This window comes from Cervus elaphus, chromosome 33 (genome assembly GCF_910594005.1).
Source record: "Cervus elaphus chromosome 33, mCerEla1.1, whole genome shotgun sequence".
Taxonomy (NCBI): Eukaryota; Metazoa; Chordata; class Mammalia; order Artiodactyla; family Cervidae; genus Cervus; species Cervus elaphus.
In genome coordinates this window covers 67,383,316-67,391,646 of record NC_057847.1, presented here as the reverse complement: position 1 = coordinate 67,391,646, position 8,331 = coordinate 67,383,316, and the positions used below count along the sequence as shown (strand labels likewise).

Genomic DNA, 8,331 nt, shown 5'->3' with positions numbered 1-8,331 from the left:
TGTTGTCCCCTTGTCCTCCAGCCTTCAATCTTTCCCAGCATCAAGGTTTTTATCAAATGAATCAGTTCTTCTCATCAAGTGGCCAAAGTATTGGAGTTTCCGCTTCAGCATCAGTCCTTCCAGTGAATATTCACGACTGATTTCCTTTAGGATGGACTGGTTGGATCTCCTTGCAGTCCAAGGGACTCTCAAGAGTCTTCTCCAACACCACAGTTCAAAAGCATCAATTTTTCAGTGCTCAGCTTTATTCACAGTCCAACTCTCACATCCATACATGACCACTGGAAAAACCATAGCCTTGACCAGACGGACCTTTGTTGGCAAAGTAATGTCTCTGCTTTTTAATATGCTGTCTAGGTTGGTCATAACGTTCCTTCCAAGGAGTAAGCGTCTTTTAATTTCATGGCTGCAATCACCATCTGCAGTGATTTTGGAGCCCCAAAAAATAAAGCCTGCCACTGTTCCCACTGTCTCCCCATCTATTTCCCATGAGGTGATGGGACCAGATGCCATGATCTTAGTTTTCTGAATGTTAAGCTTTAAGCCAACGTTTTCACTCTCCTCTTTCACTTTCATCAAGAGGCTTTTTAGTTCCTCTTCACTCTCTGCCATAAGGTGCAAGTGTCTTTTAATTTCATGGCTGCAGTGATCATTTGCAGTGATTTTGGAACCCAAGAAAATAAAGTCTGTCATTGTTTCCATTGTTTTCCTATCTATTTGCCATGAAGTGATGGGACAGGAGGCCATGATCTTCATTTTTTGAATGTGGAATTTTAAGTCAGCTTTTTCACTCTCTTCTTTCACTTTCTTCAAGAGGATCTTTAGTTTCTCTTCACTTTCTGCCTCAAAGGTGGTGTCATCTGCATATCTGAGGTTACTATTATTTCTCCAGGCAATCTTGATTCCAGCTTGTGCTTCATCTAGCCTGGCATTTCACATGATGTACTCTGCATAGAAGTTAAATAAGCGGGGTGACAATATACAGCCTTGACATACTCTTTTCCCAATTTGGAACCAGTCTGTTGTCCCATGTCCGGTTTTAACTGTTGCTTCTCAACCTACATACAGATTTCTCAGGAGGCAGGTAAGATGGTCTGGTACTCCCAACACTTGAAGAATTTTCCACAGTTTGTTATGATCTACACAGTCAAAGGCTTTGGTATAATCAGTAAAGCAGAAGATGGTTTCTGGGAACTCTCTTGCTTTTTTAATGATCCAGTGGATGTTGAAAATTTGATCTCTGGTTCCTATGCCTTTTCTAAATCCAGCTTGAACATCTGGAAGTTCACAGTTCACATACTGTTGAAGCCTGGCTTGGAGAATTTTGAGCATTACTTTGCTAGTGTGCGAGATGAGTGCAATTGTGCGGTAGTTTAAACATTCTTTGTAGTTTAAACATTTCTTTGGGATTGGACTGAAAACAGACCTTTTCCAGTCCTGTGGGCACTGCTGAGTTTTCCAAATTTGCTGGCATATTGAATGAAGCACTTTAACAGCATCAACTTTTAGGATCTGAAATAGATCAGCTGGAATTCCATCATCTCCACTAGCTTTATTCATAGTCATGCTTCCTAAGGTCCACTTGACTTTGCCTTCTGGGATATCTGGCTCCAGGTGAGTGATCATATGATCCTGATTTTCTTGGATGTGAAGATCTTTTTTGTATAATTCTTCTGTGTATTCTTGACACCTCTTCTTAATATATCTTCTGCTCCTGTTAGGTCCATACCATTTCTGTCCTTTATTGAGCCCATCTTTGCATGAAATGTTTCCTGGGTATCTCTAATTTCCTTGAAGAGATCTCTAGTCTTTCCCATTCTATTGTTTTCCTCTATTTCTTTGCATTGATCACTAAGGAAGGCTTTCTTATCTCTCCTTGCTATTCTTTGGAACTCTGCATTCAAATGGATATATCTTTCCTTTTCTCCTTTGGCTTTCACTTCTCTTCTTTTCTCAGCTATTTGTAAGGCCTCCTCACACAAGCATTTTGCCTTTTTTCATTTCTTTTTCTTGGGGATGGTCTTGATCATTGCCTCCTGTGCAATGTCACAAACTTTCATCCATAGTTCTTCAGGCACTCTGTCTATCAGATCTAATCCCTTGAATCTATTTGTCACTTCCACTGTATAATTGTAAGGGATTTGATTTAGGTCATACCTGAATGGTCTGGTGATTTACCCTACTTTCTTCAGTTTAAGTCTGAATTTGGCAATAAGGAGTTCATGATCTGAGACACAGTCAGCTCCCGGTCTTGTTTTTGTTGAATGTATAATGCTTCTCCATCTTTGGCTGCAAAGAATATAATCAATATGATTTTGGTATTGACCATCTGGTGATGTCTATGTGTAGAGTTGTCTCTTATGTTGGAATAGGTTGTTTGCTATGACCAGTGCGTTCTCTTGGCAAAACTCTATTAGCCTTTGTCCTGCTTCATTTTGTACTCCAAGGCCAAACTTGCCTGTTACTACAGGTATCTCTTGACTTCCCCCTTTTGCATTCCAGTTCTCTATGATGAAAAGGACATCTTCTTTTTCCTGTTAGCTCTAGAATGTCTTGTAGGTCTTCACAGAACCATTCAACTTCAGCTTCTTAAGCATTCCTGCTCATGGCATAGACTTGGATTACTGTGCTATTGAATGGCTTGCTTTGGAAATGAACAGAGATCATTCTGTCATTTTTTTTTTTTTTTTAAATATGGAACGCTTCACGAATTTGCGTGTCATCCTTGCGCAGGGGCCATGCTAATCTTCTCTGCATCGTTCCATCCTTAGTATATGTGCTGCCGAAGCGAGCACCATTCTGTCATTTTTGAGACTGCACCAAAGTACTGCATTTCAGACTCTTTTGTTGACCGTGAGGACTACTACATTTGTTCTAAGGGATTTTTGCCCACTGTAGTATATATAATGGCCATCTGAGTTAAATTCACCCATTCCAGTCCATTTTAGTTCACTGATTCCTAAAATGTTGATGTCCACTCTTGCCATCTCCTGTTTGACCACTTCCAATTTGCCTTGATTCATGGACCTAACAGTCCAGGCTCCTATGCAATATTGCTCTTTACAGCATCAGAATTTACTTCTATCACCAGTCATATCCACAACTGGGTGTTGTTTTCACTTTGGCTGTGTCTCTTCATTCTTTCTGGAATTATTTCTCCACTGATCTCCAGTAGCATATTGGACACCTACTGACCTCTGGTGTTCGTCTTTCAGTGTCATATTTTTTTGCCTTTGTTGAGGAGATCAAATTGATTGGTGGCTTTTCTGATGAGGTAATACAGGGAATGGCAGTAAGGCTTGCCATGAAAAGAAGGAAACAATCTACAAGGTGGAATATTCAGTTAATGATATGGAGAAGTGGTTGCAAGGTAAATGCCAGTGAAGAGAGGAGGTTAGAGATGGTGAGCAGATGATGAGAACCTGAGATTAACAGAATTTTTTTACATAAATTTGGAATATTCATGAGTCGTGTGTAGGAATGAAGAGTGTATATTTTATCTCATTCATTACAGAGGTAAATAGGGTTGGGAAAAGGGAAGTGTGAGAAAGCACAAAAGCTAGTCAGCCAGAGGGAGGATGGCACGGTCAGTGAAGAGGCTGAGAATACAGTGACATCAATTTATCTTGTACCCTGTGTGCCTCAACACAAAGTATGATGCAGTAACAAAATGTAGAGTGAGAATAGTAAGATGTGAGTTTGGTGGAGAGCTTTAGAGCATATGGGAATGTGAATACACAAATGGGTGGATGGCCCTGGAGATTTATGCTTTGCAGACTGACCAAGGATATTAAGAATGGTGAGTTTATGGCTATGCTTTCTCTAAAAATCTGAAGTCGGCTCTTAACCAAATGACAGTGTTTTTGCAAGAATAAGGGAAGGGGTGAGCTATGCAGGAGCTTGGTTTTCCTGTCCCTACCCAAAAAATAGGGGCATTGTTAGAGAGCCTGGAGGCTAGCTTGGGAACAGAGGAACAATGTTTGGGTGAGAAGGTTGTCCTTGAGTGATGAATTCTGAGTCCCAATGGGAGGGAACTTTGTAATATGAACAGGGAAATAGAACATAAGGACAATGAGGAAGAAGCTCTTGAAGGCATTTGTTATTCAGTTCAGTTCAGTAGCTCACTCATGTCTGACTCTTTGAGTCCATGAGCCGCAGCATGCCATGCCTCCCTGTCCATCACCAATGCCTGGAGTCCACCCAAACCCATGTCCATTGAGTAGGTGATGCCATCCAACCATCTCATCCTCTGTGTCCCCTTCTCCTTCTGCCCTCAATCTTTCCCAGCATCAGAGTCTTTTCAAATGAGTCAGTTCTTCACATCAGGTGGCTCAAGTATTGAAGTTTCAGCTTCAATATCAGTCCTTCCAATGAACACCCAGGACTGATCTCCTTTAGGATGGACTGGTTGGATCTCCTTGCAGTCCAAGGGACTCTCAAGAGTCTTCTCCAACACCATAGTTCAAAAGCAATAATTCTTCTGTGCTCAACTTTCTTTATAGTCCAATTCTCACATCCATACATGACTACTGGAAAAAACGTAGCCTTGACCAGACGGACCTTTGTTGGCAAAGTAATATCTCTGCTTTGTAATATGCTGTCTAGGTTGGTCATAACTTTCCAAGGAGTAAGCGTCTTTTAACTTCATGGCTGCAATCACCATCTGCAGTGATTTTGGAGCCCAGAAAAATAAAGTCAACCACTGTTACCACTGTTTCCCCATCTATTTCCCATGAAGTGATGGGACCAGATGCCATGATCTTAGTTTTCTGAATGCTGAGCTTTAAGCCAACTTTTTCACTCTCCTCTTTCACTTTCATCAAGAGGCTTTTTAGTTCCTCTTCACTTTCTGCCATGAGGGTGGTGTCATCTGCATATCTGAGGTTATTGCTATTTCTCCTGGCGATCTTGATTCCAGTTTGTGCTTCATCTAGCCTGCTATTTTGCATGATGTACTCTGCATATAAGTTAAATAAGCAGGGTGACAATATACAGCCTTGACGTACTCCTTTTCCTATTTGGAGCCAGTCTGTTGTTCCATGTCCAGTTCTAACTGTTACTTCCTGACCTGCATATAGGTTTCTCAAGCGGCAGGTCAGGTCGTCTGGTATTCCCATCTCTTTCAGAATTTTCCACAGTTTATTGTGATCCACACACTCAAAGGCTTTGGCATAGTCAATAAAGAAGAAATACATGTTTTTCTGGAACTCTCTTGCTTTTTCGATGATCCAGCAGATGTTGGCAATTTGATCTCTAGTTCCTCTGCCTTTGTTATTAGAGAGGGTAAATCTAAGCATAAAAGACCAATTGAATTCTAGGAAAGAGACTAATTAATAGTTAATAAAGGAATACAGAAAAATTGATATCTATAGACAAACGTGAAAGAGTCACTCAATCATGTTTGACTCTTTGAGACCCCATGGACTGTAGCTTGCCAGGCTCCTCTGCCCGTGGGATTTTCCAGGCAAGAACACCAGAGTGGGTTGCCATTCCCTTCTCCAGGGATCTTCCTGACCCAAGGGTTGAACCTGCATCTCTTGCATCTCCTACATTGCAGGCAGATTCTTTATAGCCTGAGCCACCAGGGAGTTTCAAGACAAAAGGTGGCTGAGAAAAAAATGGATTCAGAACTAGATAGTCAGAGAGCAGACTCTGCTATCGCATCAAGTCCTCATAGCTTAATGTTATTAACTGTTCTGTATACAGAAGACACCTTATAAAAGTCCCAATGGCCAACACTTTTAGTAACCTTTCCTAATTCTATTCCAGAGAAAGAGGGAAGATGTTTGGTTCAGCTATTGATTGCTGCCAGATCCCTTAATCTGCTCAACTGGAAAGAATGAGTTAAGGTAGCATTCATGGTCAATCAAAGGTAAAAAGAGAAATCACTGATATCCCCACTTCTATGTAAATGATCTGGGGCAGGACCCAGGTTTCAGTAATGTTTAAATGTTCATGGCTTTTAAAATTCTAATGTGCAGCCGGGGTTGGAGATCATTGCTATATTTACAGAGAAATATTTACTATTCTTTCTTACAAAATCATAATAATACCATTAAGAAAAGAAGGTATAAAAAAAAAGAAAAGAAGGTAGGATTCAGGAAGATAATTACAAATATCTCCCCCTTATGAATATGTTCAAACATTCTAAACAATATTAGCAAGTTAATTTCAGCAATATATTAAAAGAACAGTAGAATATAACCATTAGAGGTACATCACAAATTTAGTTAGAAATTTAGTTATTGTCCCCTAAAAGTTATGGGAAAAAAACATATGGAAAGTTGTAATGAATACTTACTAATTTTTTTTAAATGTAAGAAATGAGGAGTTGATGAATTGTGTATCTTGATAAAACACATATAATACATCCTACCAGTCCAAAACTGGTGAAATCTAAAAGTCTTGCCATCAAAGTTAGGTTTAAGTTACAGTTATCTGCTTTTCCTGATGTTATTCTGGAATTATTTGATAATGACATTAAACAAAGATATACAGTATTTAATGCATAATATGTTGAAAATAATAGCAAAAATAAAAAACCTAGGAGATGCCACTTAAAAAGTTATTAGAAATTAGAAATACTAGAGATTTTCAAAATAGTGGCAAAATTAAAAATCAACATAAAAACACTTTTATACTAATCAAATAATAACAGACTAGAAAAAGCAGTTTAAAAAATATCCCACCCACAATAGCAATAGCAAAAATAAATCTAGAAAATCACTTAATGTAAACTATGCAAAATACATATAAATAAATTTGCAAAACTCTGCCAAAGCAAGAAGGTATAAATAAATGGTGTGGTTCTTGGATATAGAGATTCAATTTTATATCACATTAGTTCTCCCTAAACTAATCAATAAATTTAGTGTATGCTCAATGAAAATTCCAATGTGTGTGCAAATGTTTGTCTATCTCTCTTTTTGTGTTTAACTTTGTAATGTATCAAAATATTTTAAAATGCAACTAGAAGAAGAAAATTTCAATAGTCAGACTTGCACAGGAAAAAATAGTGAAGCATACAATAAAACAATCAAAATCACAACAGAATGATGTAAGTGCAAGACTAGAATATATCATTTGAAAATACATTTTCAAAGTTTAAATATACCCAGGACATAAGGACAATTAGACTATAAAAAGCAAGTACTTCAAATTGACAAGGGGAAAGTATATTGTTCACTAAGTTTTGGTGTTAACTTTCAGTCATTAGGTAATAAATAAACCATTGTTCACTGACTTCAATAAAATAAATTCCAGAAAGAACAAAGATTTAAATATAAAGACATACATAAAATATTAGAAAGTGAAAGGACATATATATACGTGTGTGTGTGTTATAAATCTTCAAAAATATTGACAGATTTCACTACATAAAATTTTCAAATGCTGGCATAGTAAAAAGCAGTACAGAGAAAGGAAAGAACAAAAATGGTGAACATTTTTGGGGTCACATTGACAGAAAAATATATTTTAAAAGATAACAGATTCCTTAAAACCCAACAGAAAGATGAGCCAAAAAATATGTAGAGAAAATATTGACAAAAAGTTTAAAAGGCAATAAATGCATGTAAAGATGATTAAGCTCCTTAATACTCAACTACTACAAATTAAAAAGCTTTCTTCTACAAGTCAAACTTGCAAATACTCCAGAAATGATTTATGAAGCTTTTTGTAAGCATATGGGTAAGAGACACTGTTTTGGAGAAAGTATAAATAAACATAACACCTTTAAGGGCAATTTAGCTACATCTGGCTAACTGAAATAAAATGTCTCATTGGCCTGGCATTCTCAATCCTAAGTTTTCATCGTATATAAAAACTTACCCCTGCGAATATTCTCGCTGTTCTGATTTTGTAATAATCAGGGCAGGCTAAACATTCGCTATATTAAGACCATGCATGTGTCCCCAGACCTAGTTCTTTGCCTAGGTCTGGTTTTATAAATGCTGGTGATAAACCAAGTCTGCTTTACATGACGTATCTTGTGTGGGAATTGTCTGTGACTCTAGGTATCTGATCAACCTTGAGAAATTGTAGCACAGCTAGTGTGATAATTTTTGAAAATAACCATTGCTAGTTTGATGAATACCAGTTGCCATTAAATGAGTTGTAAAAATTAAAAAAAAAAAAAAAAAAAAAACAACTTACCCATATAAGAAAACAATATCTGTGCTTGAATATGTAACTGATGAGTGTGTATAAATATATGTACCGTATATAAATATATAAAATATATGTAAATTCAAACATTTATATATATATGTGTGTGTGTACACATACACAAAATATTCATACCTGCATTGTTCATGAAAGTCAAAAATGAGA

General features: G+C 37.5%; 2 non-coding genes across 2 annotated transcripts; one reads left to right on the top strand and one right to left on the bottom strand.

Moving 5' to 3' along the window:
• Positions 1–2,688: 2,688 nt before the first annotated feature.
• LOC122688846 lies at positions 2,689–2,795 on the bottom strand. The gene has a single exon (XR_006339589.1). It is a non-coding gene; the product is annotated as a U6 spliceosomal RNA (small nuclear RNA).
• Positions 2,796–7,832: 5,037 nt separating this feature from the next.
• On the top strand, positions 7,833–7,964 carry LOC122688879. Its single transcript, XR_006339617.1, has one exon. It is a non-coding gene; the product is annotated as a small nucleolar RNA SNORA72 (small nucleolar RNA).
• The last annotated feature ends 367 nt before the right edge of the window (positions 7,965–8,331 follow it).